The 17,760-nt window shown below is 43.6% G+C and overlaps 1 protein-coding gene across 4 annotated transcripts in view; it reads left to right on the top strand.

The window, feature by feature from the left end:
• Positions 1-17,760, top strand: part of LOC144597835 (roquin-1-like) — a 98,787-nt gene that overhangs the window by 1,136 nt on the left and 79,891 nt on the right. For all 4 annotated transcript variants that reach the window (XM_078407479.1, XM_078407476.1, XM_078407477.1 and 1 more), the window contains exon 2: positions 9,215-9,299. The gene's annotated coding sequence lies outside the window, so the exon portion shown is untranslated. The remainder of the gene's footprint in view (positions 1-9,214; positions 9,300-17,760) is intronic.

The raw sequence follows: 17,760 nt of genomic DNA, 5'->3' as shown, positions 1-17,760 counted from the left end.
TCGTGTTTATCTTCGGTATACATCATCATCTGCAGTTCCTTTCTACTGAGGAAGATACACACAATCTCCCAAATGTTCTAGGGGCCGGAGAACCTCGGGTGATGGAGGAACTGAAGGAAATCCACATTAGGCAGGAAATGGTTTTGGGTAGACTGATGGGACTGAAGGCTGATAAATCCCCAGGGCCTGATGGTCTGCATCCAGGGTACTTAAGGAGGTGGCTCTAGAAATAGTGGAAGCATTGGAGATCATTTTTCAATGTTCTATAGATTCAGGATCAGTTCCGGTGGATTGGAGGATAGCAAATGTTACCCCACTTTTTAAGAAAGGAGGGAGAGAGAAAACGGGTAATTATAGACCAGTTAGTCTGACATCAGTGGTGGGGGAAGATGCTGGAGTCAATTATAAAAGACTAAATTGCTGAGCATTTGGATAGCAGTAACGGGATCATTCCGAGTCAGCATGGATTTACGAAGGGGAAATCATGCTTGACAAATCTACTGGAATTTTTTGAGGATGTAACTAGGAAAATTGACAGGGGAGAGTCAGTGGATGTGGTGTACCTCGACTTTCAGAAAGCCTTCGACAAGGTCCCACACAGGAGATTAGTGGGCAAAATTAGGGCACATGGTATTGGGGGGTAGGGTACTGACATGGATAGAAAATTGGTTGACAGACAGAAAGCAAAGAGTGGGGATAAATGGGTCCCTTTCGGAATGGGAGGCAGTGACCAGAGGGGTACCGCAAGGTTCGGTGCTGGGACCCCAGCTATTTACGATATACATTAATGACTTAGACGAAGGGATTAAAAGTACCATTAGCAAATTTGCAGATGATACTAAGCTGGGGGGTAGTGTGAATTGTGAGGAAGATGCAATAAGGCTGCAGGGTGACTTGGACAGGTTATGTGAGTGGGCGGATACATGGCAGATGCAGTTTAATGTAGATAAGTGTGAGGTTATTCACTTTGGAAGTAAGAATAGAAAGGCAGATTATTATCTGAATGGTGTCAAGTTAGGAGGAGGGGGGGTTCAACGAGATCTGGGTGTCCTAGTGCATCAGTCAATGAAAGGAAGCATGCAGGTACAGCAGGCAGTAAAGAAAGCCAATGGAATGTTGGCCTTCGTAACAAGAGGAGTTGAGTATAGGAGCAAAGAGGTCCTTCTACAGTTGTACCGGGCCCTGGTGAGACCGCACCTGGAGTACTGTGTGCAGTTTTGGTCTCCAGATTTGAGGAAGGATATTCTTGCTATGGAGGGCGTGCAGCGTAGGTTCACTAGGTTAATTCCCGGAATGGCGGGACTGTCGTATGTTGAAAGGCTGGAGCGATTGGGCCTTGTATACACTGGAATTTAGAAGGATGAGGGGGGATTTTATTGAAACATATAAGATAATTAGGGGATTGGACACATTAGAGGCAGGAAACATGTTCCCAATGTTGGGGGAGTCCAGAACAAGGGGCCACAGTTTAAGAATAAGGGGTAGGCCATTTAGAACGGAGATGAGGAAGAACTTTTTCAGTCAGAGAGTGGTGAAGGTGTGGAATTCTCTGCCTCAGAAGGCAGTGGAGGCCAGTTCGTTGGATGCTTTCAAGAGAGAGCTGGATAGAGCTCTTAAGGATAGCGGAGTGAGGGGGTATGGGGAGAATGCAGGAACGGGGTACTGATTGAGAGTGATCAGCCATGATCGCATTGAATGGCGGTGCTGGCTCGAAGGGCTGAATGGCCTACTCCTGCACCTATTGTCTATTGTCGATTGTCTACTCAGTAAATAGTACAACAAGGAACAGACCCATCAGCCCACCATATCTGTACTGACCATGATGCCAATCTTTTCCATCTAACACTCTCCCCCCCCCCCCCCCTTCCCTATCTTGTTTAAATTCCTCTTAAATGCTGCTGTTACATCAGCCTCCACCACTCTACCTGTCAACATGTTCCAGGCACCCTCCACTCTGTGTAAAAATATTTGCCCAACACATCTCCTTTAAACCTTCCTCCTCTTACCTTAAAGGTATGACATCTAGTATTTGACATTTCGAATGCCAAAAAATTCTGTGTGTCTACTCAATGCCTTTTATAATTTACTAAACATGTCAGATCTTTAGAAATCATCAGAATTCTGTCAACTTCAGAGAAAACAATCCAAGGTTATCCAACCTCTCCTATAAATAATACCCTCTAATCCAGACAGGTCTGAAGAAGGGTCCTGGCCCAAAACGTCACCTATCCTTTTTCCCCAGAGATGCTGCCTAACCTGCTGATTTACTCCAGCTCTTTATGTCTATCTTTAGCATCTTGATAAACCTCTACTGCATCATATCCAAAGCCACCACTTCCTTCCACTTCAATTCTCTCTCTGTAGGTTATTTTCTAGCACTTTCATTCAAAATATCCAGCATCAGCTGCAAGTTCATGTCTGATTCCTGTGTTGTATATTCTGTTAAGTTTATTGAATTGTGTTTCCACTGAGCCAACTTTTAATATAAGTCAAATTGAGTTTATTCTCACATGCACAAGTCATACCAGGTCATGATGCAACCAGTTCTACAGTCCATTTGTAAATGTTGTCAAAGTATTCTGTGACATGCCAAATCTCTAAACTCCTGAGAAAGTAAAGATGCTGGTGTGCCTTCATTGTGATTACATCTTTGTGTTGGGCCCAGGACAGGTTAGGACTGGACAGGACATCCAACTTACCACATTCCTTTTGATTGTGTGGACTGCTCAAATTGAACAGACTTCCCACAAATAATAAAGCACATGGATGCCACTAAAGTCCTCTTCCATGTAAAAGCATGCACATAAGTGGCCTGATCCTAAATCACAGCTCCGGAAGCATTAAGCGTCCTTTGGTTGTAGTGCTGGGAGGGAGGTACTTTGCTAAAATTCTCCACAGTGACCTACATCTGTAAATCTCTCAAATCCCACTGTTGACAAATCGTCACTCCTCTTTCCCATTAGAGATTCAGCACGGGAACAGGCCCTTCGGCCCACCAAGTCCACACTGACCAGCAATCCCCGTACACTAGCACTATCCTATACACTAGGGACAATTTGCAATTTTTACTGAAGCCAATTAACTACAAATTTGGAGTGTGGGAGAAAATCCACATGGTCACGTGGAGAACGTACAAACTCTGTACAGACAGCACCTGTAGTCAGGATCAAACCCAGTATCAGGCGCTGTAAGGCAGAAACTCTACCACTGCACCACTGTGCCGTCCAATTCTATCTGAAGTTGACAAGATTAGAAGGATTTCCAGGCATTGCACCAGTCCTGCACTCAATCTTTCTCCCACTCCCCATAATTAGATCCCATCCAAATTAGAGCAAAGCAGGATACTAGGTATGCTTCAGGAAGATGAACCCATCCCTCCTCCCAACTCATTGACACATTGGAGAGGGCTGTGGAGCAAGGACCATATGATGCTTATCAGTACTCCCAGCCATAAACAGCCAACCTCATGACTGCATGGACCTGCAGACAGCAGCTCAGTGGGTAACGAGGACTAAGCACCATTGTCAACCATTCTTGTTCCCTCCTCAAACAATTGATTGGAGTTAGTCATACATTATCAAATTTCTGCTGGGTGTCCACAAACGCATCTCCCTTATTAATCTTAATGTTTTCAAGAATTTTGTTGTCACCTCCCTGAAATCTCCAAATGTCCTCCCTGCTGAATACAGATGAGAAATGATCATTCAAGACTGGGTATATCTCCTCCGGCTCCACACACAAATAGGGGCAGCCCTGTGGCGCAGCAGTAGAGTTGCTGCCTTATTGTGCCAGAGACCCGGGTTCAATCCTGTCTGTACATTCTCCCCGTAACCCTGCGGGTTTTCTCCAGGTGCTCCAGTTTTCTCCCACACTCCAAAGACGTATTTAATTGTCCCTAGTGTGTAGGATAGTGTTGGTGTACAGGGATCGCTGATCAGCATGGACTTGATGGGCCAAAGGGCCTATTTTCGCACTGTATGACTAAACTAAACTAAATTGCTCCTTTGGGCTCAGATGGAAATAACTTTCGCTGGTCATCGCCATGTCTTAATATATTTACAAAATGTCTTGTAATTTGCCTTAACCTGTCTGCCAGTGACATCCAGCATTGCTTGGACTCACTGTCTGTAGCTTTCACCCTTACGTATTGGCCTTAAGCTCTCATTATTTCACCTTTGAATGGTGGTTGAGGGTTTAGATTGCTGGGTCCCTGATAGATTTTTTCACAGGCCAGTGAGACTGATGTAAGTGGGAAGGGAGTTATTGGGGGGAAAAAAGACCTGAGGGATGTACATGGAAAGGAAGCAAATCATCAATGTAGTCAGCATGATTTTTGTGAAGGAAACTCAGATCTAGCCAATTTGATGGAATGCTTTAGAAGAGGTGACTTCTGTGAGATGGCTTGAGAATGATATGATAGGATGGTCATAAATTACAGGATGCTACTGATTAGTAAAATGAGCAGAGTAATGGCAGATGGAATGTAATCATGATATGTGTGAACTAGTAAGGGTGGGACATAAACCATGCGTGATAGAGCCTTGGGAGTATTGAGGAACGGACGCACCTTGGTGTACACGCCCAAAGATCTCTGGAAGTGGTAGCACAGTGGATAACGTGGTGAAGAAGGAATATGGGATAAAAAAAGGGCACAAAATGCTGGAGTAACTCAGCAGGTCAGACAGCATCTCTGAAGAACATGGATAGGTGATGTTTCGGGTTGAGACCCTTTAACATGGATAGATGTTGTTTCAAGTCGAGATCAACATGGATAGGTGATGTTTTAGGTCGAGATCTTTCAGGTGGCCGAATCACCTAGGACCAAAGCACTGCCTTTCTTGCTCCCTCATCGCGAATGCCTCCGTCTTTACAGCTTTCCTTCCCTCCCCACTCCCAGCCTGTACAACTGTGTTCACCACAGTACAAGGAGTAGCTTCGGGCTGTTTTTCCTCTGAGGAATACCTCCAGTATTCAGAGGTGAATCGCAGTGAGAGAGCCCGGCGCACCCAGAGAACTCCTGTGCCACTTACCTGTCCCTCGTGCTCTGTCTAGGGGTCACCCATCAACGCTGTGCTCCATGGGATGACCACTTCCTGGAACGTGCTCTCCATGTAACTCTCAGAGCTGCGGATGCTCTGTAGTGACACCGTCTGAAGTCTGAAATCAGGATCTTGGGTCCATCTGGTTGACACCTCCTGCCGGTGGTTGTGTGCGATACAGAAACATTAATCCAATCAATCACTTCCTATCAATCCCATTGTAACTCCTACTCCTCACTCCAGTTGTTGTTTGAGGCACCCCTCAGCAATAAGGGAGGCACAGCAGTAGAGATGCTGCCTTACCGTGCCAAAGAACTGGGTTTGATCCTCATTACAGGTGCTGTCTGTACGGACTATGTATGTTCTCCCTGTGACCGCGTGGGTTTTCTCCGGGTGCCCCGGTTTCCTCCCACATTCAAAAGATGTACAGGTTTGTAGGTTAATTGGCATTGGTAAAATTGTAAACTGTCCCTATCAGTGTAGGATAGTGCTGGTGTACAGGATGATCGCTTGTCGGCGTGGGCTGAAGGGCCTATTTCCATGCTGTATCTCTAAAGTCTAAATAAATTTACATCCCATACTGGAATCAACGCTACACTGATTAAATTCTCGGGTTTTGAACTCAGTTCAAGTTGCATCTCGTGCATCCATGTTCTGAAAGAAAGTAGTGCATTATACAGGTTTGTAGGTTAATTGGCTACAGTTAAAATTGTAATCCAAAATGATGGCAATGAAAAGATAATTCACCTACCACCATGGTTACTTAAGTAATGTTAAATGTAATTAGAAGGTATTTATTCACAAAATGTTGGAGTAACTCAGCAGGTCATGCAGCATCTCAGGAGAGAAGGAATGGGTGACGTTTCGGGTCGGAATTTAATCCTTAAAAAAAACTATTCTTGGTTATGATGACCCATAATACAACAGATTGTTGTAAACTTATCCGTTTCGCCAGTGTCCTCTTGGAAGGCAATCTGCTTCTCTCATGCAGTCTGACCTATACGTGACTTTGATCTCACATCAGTGTGGCTGCCCTCTGAATTGTCATCGACCCACAGTGCAGAAACTGGTCCTTTGCCCCATCTGTCTGTGCCAATCATCTATACTAATCTTTATTAACAGCCCTTGGTCTATTGCCCACTGTGCCTTGCTGGTTCAAGTACTCACACAAATGTTTCTTTAATATAGACACAAGTGCTGGCATAACTCAGCAGGTCAGGCAGCATCTTTTGAGATAAGGGATAGGTGACTTTTCAGATTGGGACCTTTCTTCAATCTGAATAAAGATCTGAAGGGGGGGGACAAAAAAGCTGGAAGAGAGGTGGTGGCAGGACAAGGCCTGGCATGATAGGTGGATACAGGTGAGGGGGGGGGGGGGGGGGGGGTATGTGGTCGTGTTATTGGCAGATGGTTGGACAAAGGCCAGAGATGAAAAGCTGAAAGATGTGAAATATGGATAGATGTGCATGAAATGTGAAACCAGATAAAGGAATATAGTGGGAAGGGGAAAGGGAGGATTGGGAGTGCATGCAGGTGGGGCACAGGGAAGAGTGGAGGAAAAAGGGAGGATGGTGCTTATAGGTTCGTTACTTAAAAATGGGAGAATTCAATGTTCACGCATTCGCACCCATTTCTCCCTTTCCATCTTTGTTCCTTCCTCTGGCTTCACATTTTGTGCCACTTTTATCCTTTTCTTCTTTTTCACACTTTTTGTCTTTTCATCTCTGGCCTTTGTCCAACCTAATATTGATTTCTCACAGAATCAGCACTTATAGCTGATGGGCCTGACACCAGTGGTTCAGAGATTTATGCAATCATGAGGGGCATAGATAAGATGGATGGTCACAGTCTTTTTCTCAAATCAGGGAAGTCGAAAACTAGAAGACCTAGGTTTAAGGTGAAAGGAAAAAAAAGTTACAAAGGACCTGAGGGCACATTTTTCACACACAGGGTGGGGGGTGTATGGAACGAGCTGCAGAGTAAGTGGTAGAGGTGAGCACAATTACACCATTTAAACACATTTAGGCAGGTACATGGATAGGAAAGATTTCAAGAACATGGGCCAAATTCTGGAAAATGGGACTAGCTCAAGTAGACATATTCGTCAGCACGGACGTGTTGGGCCAAAGGGCCTGTTTCCATGCTGTATGACTCGAGATCTAAATCCTGAACATGCTCTCATACCATAACATGGGAGTACTTCCATCAGAAGGACAGCAACAGTTCAAAATATTTGCTCACTCCCTACTCAAGAGCAATTAGGAATGGGGAATGAATGCTGGCCTGTCAAGCGTTTTCACATCACACCGAAACACATGAAGAAAACTGTAATTTAAAAATTCCTGTCCTTTTTTAAAATCTCCAAACTTTTACCTCTCCTTCCTGCTGTTATTTCTTCCACCCTTACAATTTTCCAAAATATTGGAATTGATGTGATTCTTGTATTCGCAACCATCCCAGGTTACTGAAGAAGGGTCTTGACAATAGACAATAGGTGCAGGAGGAGGCCATTCGGCCCTTCGAGCCAGCACCGCCATTCAATGTGATCATGGCTGATCATTCTCAATCAGTACCCCGTTCCTGCCTTCTCCCCATACCCCCTGACTCCGCTATCCTTAAGAGCTCTATCCAGCTCTCTCTTGAATGCATTCAGAGAATTGGCCTCCACTGCCTTCTGAGGCAGAGAATTTCACAGATTCACAACTCTCTGACTGAAAAAGTTTTTCCTCATCTCAGTTCTAAATGGCCTACCCCTTATTCTTAAACTGTGGCCCCATGTTCTGTGACCCATTCCTTCGCTCCAGAGATGCTGCCTGACCCGCTGAGTTACTCCAGCATTTTGTGTCTACCTTTGATTTAAACCAGCATCTGCAGTTCTTTCCTGCACATCCCAGTTTACTTCCTATTCCATCACTGCCAGTCCAGGCTTTAACCTTCAGTGCCTTCTCTGAACCTCTGTGGGGGGTTTCGAGTGAAACATCACTGAATAACTGAATATCGGTAAATCAATAGCGAGGGTGAATAGAATGCTGACATGGTGAAATGGAGAGAGGTGGCAGAAGGTTGGTGTAGAGTATGAACAATCTGTTTCTATTGCCTGGCCACTGCCACAATAAAGGTCAAATTTCAGAGCATAATGTTTAATAATAGTACACGTGGTTATTGAGGTGAAGATTATTTCATCAATTTAACAGGCGTAGTCAAAATGGCAGGGAAGTGGGCAAATATCGCTGGGTGAAAAGCCTATCGACACACATGCAATGGACCTATTGATGCTCCTTGCTACCATTTGCATGCCCTTTTCTGAGAGTGAAAACATGATGCAAATTGCAGGATCAAAGTACACCTCTGACAAGCATATATTTATTCCCCTGAACAGTGGTTGGTGAGCCAAGATTCATGGATCTATATGGATCAGCTGTTCCTCCCATCATCGACTGTTCCACAATGTCGTTTGTGAGCCTGAAGCCAGTAATCACCAGTTAGATGCATGAAGGTGTTGAGTTGGGACCTGGGATGGCTCTGGGAAAGCTGGGCCATAAAAAAAAAGGCTTTCCTTTTCTCCAGAGATGCTGCCTGACCCACTGAGTTACTCCAGCATTTTGTGTCTATGGTGTAAACCAGCATCTGCTGTTCCTTCCTACGCATTACTACTGGTGCTCCGTTAGTTTCCAAGCACGTCGGGTGTGCCCATTTGCAGTGAGTCTCACCTGTTGCACAAATGCTTTGTCATGCATTAGAAGCATGAGTTCATGTTTTGTGACAAGGAAGTTGTTTGCCATTTTATTGCTACTTCTTTGTTTCTAAATCATCCCTGCACTTACCGTAAAAGGATTGAACCGAGAGCACAGTAGCTGCAGGCACAAAGAGACCTTTGTATTTTATGCACTGGGTTAGCAAAACAGTAGACATTTCAAGCATAGAAATGTAGCAGGAGAAGGCTACATGGCATGTGTTGTGAATAGTTGTCGACGTGAGTGGAGGCACAAAATCAATTTCAAAACATTGGAAGTAATGTGTTAATCGGGGTTGAATCTGAACCCATCAACCTTCTGAATTTTCATTTTGTTCTGATTTCTGAAAAACCAGGCTGACTTCCTGCATCTGATAGTGTTGATAATGTAATGATACATGTTTATATCCCATGGAGTAATATTGAATCTTTTTTTTTGCAGATGCTGCCCGATGCTCCTGGAATAATGGATTGCTGACGAGGTTAAGATTCCAGATGTGGGGAGAAACTGCAGACAGTTACCTTTGGTAAGTCTGGAATAAAGACAGAAAATGCTTGAACCATTCTGCAGGTTAAGCAGCACCTGTGGAGAGAGGAACAGCATTAATGGTTCAGGCGTAGAAAGGAACTGCAGATTCTGGCATATACCAAAGATAGACACAAAGTGCTGGAGTAACTAAGTGGATCAAGCAGCATCTCTAGAGAAAAAGGATGGGTGATGTTTACCCATCCTTTTTCTCCAGAGATGCTGCCTGGCCCGCTGAGTTACTCCAGCACTTTGTTTCTATCTTAATGTTTCGGCTGACTGGGAAAAGTTGCAAATCAAACTCGTTTGTAAGTGTGGAGAAGAGGTCGAGAGAAAAGAGGAGATGTTTATGATTGGGTTAAAACCAAGAAATGAGAGCTAAGATAGATGCAAAATGCTGGAGTTACTCAGCAGATCAGCCAGCATCTCTGGAGAAAATGGATGTGATATTTAGGTTGAGACCTTTCTTCTCTGAGGGGTGGGTGACGTTTTGATGGATAGGTGACTTTGCGGGTTGGGACCCTTCTTCAAAGATGAAGATGCTGCCTGACCTGCTGAGTTACTCCAGCATTTTGTGTCCATCCTTGGTATAAACTAGCATCTGCAATTCCTTTTTATTAAATAAGAGCTTAGATCTGGAATCATGATTTTTCCATTTGTGTGTTGCATGGATTTGTTATGGAGCAAATTTAGCAAATCCTTGCAGTCAGTAAAGGAGAATTGCGAAGGAGTGCCTGGAGTTTGAATGCTTATGGTTCATAAGGAAATACATAAATATCTCCCAGCATAACCATAGTAGATAATAATCCCCATCATAACCAGTAGTTGTTATTTCCTCCACCACAACCTCCATATCTTCCCATTGTACCAAGAACATATTTCCTTATCATAAACATATTAACACATCCCCTCATCATAACTTTGAGAACCAATATTTCACCATTACACCATTCCTTATTATTATAGGCCTATGATAACGAAATATTACATGTTGGCAGGTAAAATTATAGGGCTCTACAATTAGTGAAGTAATATCTTCCCATCATAACTTCAAATTTAAACCCCATTGTAATAATATTTCCCTTGTAACCTAAAGATCTAATAATTCAATCATAATCTTGATATTATTTCCCCATCAGGAACCAATACCTCCTTCCCATACATAGTCAATGTACCTTATCTAAATAATATTGACCTGTCATAATATCATAGAATAGTTACTTCCTTATAATAAATTGAACCAAAACTAGGATGCGATAATAAACTGGAATAAAGCAAATTTTGAGAGGGCAATGATAAAACTAGGGAAGTCAACCATGCAGAGAGATGGTAGAATATTAATATATCTGGGTTTTCAAACTACATTTGGTAAAGTACTCTCTTATTAACAGAGGCCACAAAAATCAGCATTAGGGGTAGCTGCATAAACCTGCAAAAGTTGGTGTGGGTGTTCCACCTGGATTAACAGGCCTGTTATGCTGTTGCAAATAAAAATTTAACAATTCCGGTGTTGGTATATATAACCCTTGTCTCTCTTGACTTAACTCTCGAGAAATAGTACTGGGACTATTATTGTCCACAATTTATATAATGATATGCCACCTTTCAACCTCATAACATTCTTCATGAGTCAAAAAAGGAGATTGTTTCTGTCTAGAAACAGCAAAGGTGAATATCTATTTTAAGATAAGGTGTGGTTGTATTTGGTATACATTTTTGAAATTTCAAAAGAGCTCAACCAAACATGATGGTCCAGCTTATTCTCAGCTGACGATATCCGAAGTTGTTTCAAGGTTCAATGTACCACAGTCCTTACTGAGAACAAATTGCCACTCTTGATGTGATCAGGTAGCAGGCTGGTCCCTGAATACTCACAGCAAACGTTTAGTCTTTGTAGCAGATGCAGTAGTTCGTTTTATTGCTTTTACCTGGTCTGGACTTTCTGGTTAAAGTCAGCATAAGTTGAAGTGTTGGTGAGCTGTTCTTTCTAGTAAAGAATGGCTTTGGGGAGGCTGCTGCAGCATTTAGACCAGTTACTCGAGCTTTTTGAGCCATATTTTCAGTATAACCTAGCATCTGCAGGTCCTTCCTATACGACATTTATTTCTAAGTCGATTGCAAATTGGAGGGAAGTCTGTGCATGGTGTTGTTCCGTGCTCCTGCTGCCCCTGTCTTCTCGATGGTAGAGATCGTGGGTTGGAAGGTGCTGTAGTTGCAGCACATTTTGTAGATGGTGCGCACCGCTGTCGTGATGCATTGGTGGTAGGAGAGGTAAGTAATCAATAAAGCAGGAAAGCAGGAGTAGGCCACTCAGCCCCACAAGTCATTCGATATGACCGTGCCTGATCTGCCCCAGGTCTCACCTCCTCTTCAGTGCCGGTTTCCGGAGCCCTCATTTCCTGATCCTTGGATATTGTTAGTTTGCAGTCACGTCTGATGTGCAGTAACTAGTTTTTTTCATTTCAAAAAGTACATTATTCATAAAAAGTTCCAAAATATATAAATGCAGAACATTCAAGTCAACATTTTCATGAATACTATTGGTGCATTATGTAATATTGACACGTCATCAGTTATGTGTAGAAAGGAACAGCAGATGCTGGTATATGCGGAAGATAGACACAGAATGCTGGAGTAACTCAGCATCTCTGGAGAAAAAGGATGGGTGACGTTTCAGCTCAGTCTGAAGAAGGGTCCTGACCCTAAAAGTCACCCATCCTTTTTCTCCAGAGATGTCGCCTGACCCGCTGAGTTATCATCCATTTATAAAATTTAAGACAAATTTAACTCAATTTCTGTGCAATGGCTGGGGGGACCTGAACTGTTTCTCTCCCCAATATTGCAGCAGGATTTGTTTTCAAAACAATAACTTGATTGATTTATTTACAATGCTCACCACAATGGAAGTGTGACTTCACGCTGTGCAGTCTGCTTGAGGTGTTATGGCAGGGTCCAATTCTTTCGAAGATAGACACAAAATGCTGGAGTAACTCAGCAGGACAGCCAGCATCTCTGGAGAGAAGAGAAGGGTGACATTTCCGGTTGAGACCCTTCTTCAGACTGAGAGTCTGGGGAAACGGAAGCTAGAAATATGGAAGGGTACAAAGAGCATGTACGGTGTGAAAAGGACAGATCAAAGTAGACGATGATCAAGGAAATATACTATGGTTCATTGTTGGCTGAGGGGAAGTTGACGATGTTGTTTGACATCACATGTGCCTTTGATACATTGTGACTTTTCACTATGGTTTGCCATATTCTCTCATGTGGTGTGACTGTATGTAGGGGGCATATACCACTGATATACTACATTGGAAGAAATGCAAGGGAGGTTTCCTGTTTGTTCTGTTTATGTTTCAGAATTCCAATCTTCAATGTTAATTGGTTGATGACAGCTGTAACCATTGCAAAATACACTGTTATTAGTACACCACTGCATTGAACATTGACACTATCCTATTGAGCAATTATTCCATGTTGTGCTTCTGAGCCCATCTGAGTCAGTCAATGCTACTGTGAACCTGTTCATTTGGTATGATGTACACAGGACTGCTCAGAGGGAGAATCTGACCATACTTGTTCTGTCCTTAGGATAGTGCTCGGCACAATGGCACAGCGGTAGAATTGCTGGCTCACAGCGTCAGAGACCCGGGTTCGATCCTGACTACGGGTTCTGTCTGCAAAGTTTGCACATTTTCCCTTTGGCCACGTGGGTCTTCTCCGGGTGCTACAGTTTTCTGCCATATTCTCCGTGCTTCAAAAGACGTGCATGTTTGTAGGTTAATTGGCTTCTGTATATCGCCCCTAGCATGTAGAATACGAAAGTGGGATAATATTGAACTAGTGTACGGTAATCGATGGTCGGCAAAGGGCCTGTTTCCGTGCTATATCTCTAAAAAGAAAACTGCACTCTGCATAAATGATTATACCCAATGGTGTTGTGCACTGTGACTTCACGGTGTGCAATGTATATTGGTGTGGATGTGAATGTATATAGTCTTTGGACAAAGGTGGCAGGATAAGATAAGAATGCAAATTAGCTGTTGAGACTATTGATGGTACCCATACATTAGTGCTCTCCAATCTGGATATTGGATACACTAGAACTAGGACGGATGAATATTCTGCACTTATCTTCCCCTTTGCACTATCTATTGTACTTAAGTTTGACTTGATTTAGTTAGTTTAGTTTAGAGATACAGCATGGAAACAGGCCCTTCAGCTCCGAGTCCACTCCGACCAACAATCACCCGTACATTAGTTCTGCACACTAGGGACAATTTACAGAGGTGAACTGAATCAATAGTGATTTGGCTTTACAGTTATGCCCAATTGTTACTGTGGTGGTGATGAGAATTGTGACTAGGAACTAACAGGAGGATATGCCACCATTGACTTCATCTACACTTCACGCTGCCTCGGAAAAGCAGTCAACATAATCAAAGATGTCCCACCCTGGTTATTCCCCCTTCTCCCTACTGGAGCATCTGGAGAAAAACCAAGCGATCATAGAGAGAACATACAAACTCCGTTCAAAAGCACCAATAGTCAGGATCGAACCCGGGTCTCTGGCGCTGTAAGGTAGGAACTCTACCGTTGCGCCACAGCGATTGTATGGTATGTCTGCTCTGTTTGGATAGAAGCAAAACAAAGCCCTTCAGTATACCTAGTACACTTGAGAATAATAAAACTAAATGGAAAGCATTCAATGCTGGGCTGTGAGCTGACTGCTTGTGCAGTTAGTGGAGATGGCAGGTGACAGAGTTCACTTGAAGTCCTGATGAAATTCAGAAAGAATTCATAATTTCTGCTGCAGGCAATGTGGGATTTTCCCCCTAGGTAAATGTGGCTTATTGTGAGTCACCATGCAAGCTTGAAATAATAATCTGGATATTGGAGGATGAGGCCATTTTGAAAATTCACTTGCTCAGCCTGTTCTTTAATTGAAGACTGAAAGGCTTTTCTTTTTGCACAGGTCTTTTACTCTGATGTAAGCTGAGGAGGGGAGTATCTGTTATAGTTTTAACTCCTTTTTGCCATTTTCTTCCCAGGGGGCATTCATTGTATGCTTTATGCATCTTAATAATTTTATTTGCAGATTTATAATATCCATTAAAAAAAATTTAAGTAAAATATTCTCACTGACCAGTATATATACTGCAGTTCCTGTGCTGTCTACTGTTCTCAGAAGGCCTCCAGCGACCCAGCGCATACTCTGTCCTCCCTCTCAAGGGATATCCAGGTACAGGCGTATCCTTGTAAGAGGGGCAGGCAGTCGGTTCTCAAGGACACCTTGACAGCCTCCTGCCTGGATATGTGAAAGACCACCTTGACCAGACCCAGACCAACAAAGAGATTCCCTTGACTAATCATTGCTGCATTGGGTAGGAAATGAATGTTGACTGGAATGGACCGGTCTAGATAGATCATGTGGCCCAGACAAAGATATTGTAATCTGTATTGTAGATGAAGACCAGAGGTATGTTTCTTAACAGGTGGAGATCTCCCCTCTTAAGCAACAGGACAATGGCTGCCCTGGGCTACTAGAGGAGCATTTTCTCTGACAGAGGTGTACAAAATTATAAGGAGCATGGATAAGCTTGGTCTTAGGAAGCTTTTTTCCACAGTGGAGATATTTGAAACCAGAGATCCAAGATAAAGGGTAAGAATTTAGAGGAGATCTAAGGAGGAATTGTTTCATCCCGAGCTTGGTTGGAATCTAGAATACACTGCCTAGGATGTGGTGGAGGCAGGTACTCTCATCACTTAATTATCTAGACCAGCATTTAAATCACCAAGGTATTGAAGGCTATAGGCCCCAAGCTGGAAAATGATTTTGGTTTAAATGTATCATCAATGATAGGCATGAATGTAGTGGTTTGAAGGTTCTGCTTCTGTGCTATAATGAACCCATGACTTTATTCACTGGGTTTAGAGAGAAAAGTTTCCAGTTGACTCATCCAATGAACCCCATTTAGTTATTTGAAGTAAGTTTTTAGATGACCCAGCAAACTCCATGTCCCTTAATATCCTACGGTCTGTCTTTCTCAGATTTAAAGTCAACGTTGATCTTGCATTACTTGATATCTTATGCCTTCAGGTCAGAAGATTGTAGGTTCAATGTGGACTCCAAATTTGCAAAAATTCGGCTTAACTGGGTGCCAGAATGGTGTAACTAGAGGAGTCACAGCCTCGGTGCCAGAGACCAAAATTCATCCTGGCCTCAGGTGTTTTGTGCGTGGAGTTTGCATGTTCTCCCTGTGATCGTATGGATTTATCCTGGGTTCCCCGATTCCACACACAACCCAAAGATGTTCAGATTGATCCAGAAACCACATCAGTGTATTTACTTTCTTGGCATTTCCGAAGCTTTGGCATATCCACGAGGCTTCTCTCAAATTTTTACAGATGTGCAATTTAAATTATTTTGATGGACTGTATCTCAGCCTAGAATGGCAACTGCGGAGCACTTGACCACCTGAATCTGCAGAGAATGGTGAACACAGCCCAATCCATCACAGGCTTGTTACGTTCCTCCACCCAGGCCCATCTTTACAGTGCTTTGCATCTGGAAGGCTGGATGTATTGTAAGAGATGTCTGTCACGCTGGCCATTCCCTTTTCCTTCTACTACCTTATGGGAAAAAATCCAGGAGCTTGAAAGCTCAGATGTTCAGTCTTCGGAACACCTTCTTCCCCGCTGCTATTCGAATACTGAACCTTCTTCACACCCCATTCCTGGAGGTGCTGCCATGAACTCTTACTCTCGATTCAACCTCATTTTTTGAACATTATTAGACTTTAATATTTAATACTTTAATATTCTTTTGCACTACCTCATTTTTGCACCACAAGCTTGCACTCATCATTGTATTTATTTTATATTTGTTATTACTGTATTATACTGCTTACTTTATGAGCTTCATATGAACAAGGAAGTTCATTGAACCCTGATGTATATGACAATAAACTAATCTATTTGAATTTAAATCTAGGGTGAATTGATGAGAATGTGGGAAGAGTAAAAAGAGATTAGTGTAATGGAAGGTTGATGGTTGCCACAAACTTAGTGGGCTGAAGGGCCTGCTTCTGTGCTGTGACTCTGAAATCAAATACTGCAGAGAGCATCAAAGTGCCTTTGGGGGGGAGTAGAGCCATAGAAACTGACCCTTAGCAGCATAGAAACTAACCCTTAGGCACAGTAAGTTTGCACTGACCATCAGCATCCAAGTACACTTGGTTTTATTCTCCCCCACCCACACATGAAGGGCACCTTACAGCTGCCAGCTAAACCTACCAACCCGCACCTCTTTGATTTGTGGGAGGAAATCGGAGCACCTGGGAAAAGCCCAGACGCTCACAGGGAGAACTTGCAAACTCCACACAGTCAGCACCCAAGGTTAGGATTGAACCCGCATCACTAGAACTGTGAGGCGGTGGCTCCATTGGCTGCGCCCCTCTGGTGCCTTTTGCTAATCATTCTTGATCATAGCAGCATTGGGAGAAGTGCAAAGAAATGTTTTCTTTACTCTGGAAATACATTTTTGGCAAAGATATCTGGAAAGGGAGACAGAAAGTGTTGGAGTAACTCAGTGGGTCAGGCAGTAACACTGGAGAAACAGGATGGGTGATGTTTCGGGTCTGGTCTCGACCCAAAATGCCACCCATCCATTTTTTCCAGAGGTGTGCTGCCTGACCCGCTGAGTTACTACAGCGCGTTGTGTCTATATTTGGTATAAACCGGCATCTGCAGTTCCTTTCTCTACATATCTGGATTAATTGATGGAAAGATACAGCATGGAAACATGCTTATACACATGGCACCTGGCGGCTAAGCCTGTGGGGAGAATAAAAAGAGATTCACATCATGGATTGCTGATAATCGGCACAAATTAAATGTGTAGTTGCTCAGCTTTGGTAGACCAAGGGTTAAATGGGCGGACTTAGGTTGGGGCCTTTGGGGCCTGTATAGTTGGGCAGAGAGTCTTGACTGTCTAGGCGAGTGCCTGATTCATCGGTAGTGTCTGTGCGCGCGTTCGTGCAAGTTCATGGAGTGCTGCTCGGGCAGCTGTTTCCTGGTGGGGGTGATTTCTCCCACAAACAATAAGGAGGAAGTTGAAATGGGGGATTGTAAGGGTGGAAACCCCTAGGAGAGGAAACAAATTTAAACAAGGTAGGCATCTGTCCAGAAGAAGACTGTAAGGAATAGGCTTCCGTGCCGCTTCCTGTGCCGACCATTTCTGGTGTTAAGCACGGAAGACTGCGATGGTGCCCGGGATATTTGCTTTGTGGGCCAGTGTGAATGGATACAAGGTGTTCTCCTGACTGGCTGCGGCTGGCTTGGCCCGAGCTAAGCTGTGGAGTTCCTCCCATCCTGCTGCTTTTCTCTATTTGTAGTGAGTGGGGGAGGGGACGGCAAGGGAGTGGAGTGGGTGCTGAGCGGAGGCAGATTGAATTAACCCT

The sequence above is a fragment of the Rhinoraja longicauda genome, chromosome 11 (assembly GCF_053455715.1).
Source record: "Rhinoraja longicauda isolate Sanriku21f chromosome 11, sRhiLon1.1, whole genome shotgun sequence".
NCBI classification, from domain to species: domain Eukaryota; kingdom Metazoa; phylum Chordata; class Chondrichthyes; order Rajiformes; family Arhynchobatidae; genus Rhinoraja; species Rhinoraja longicauda.
The sequence above is the reverse complement of the archived record's forward strand: the minus strand, read 5'-3'. Positions and strand labels throughout refer to the sequence as shown.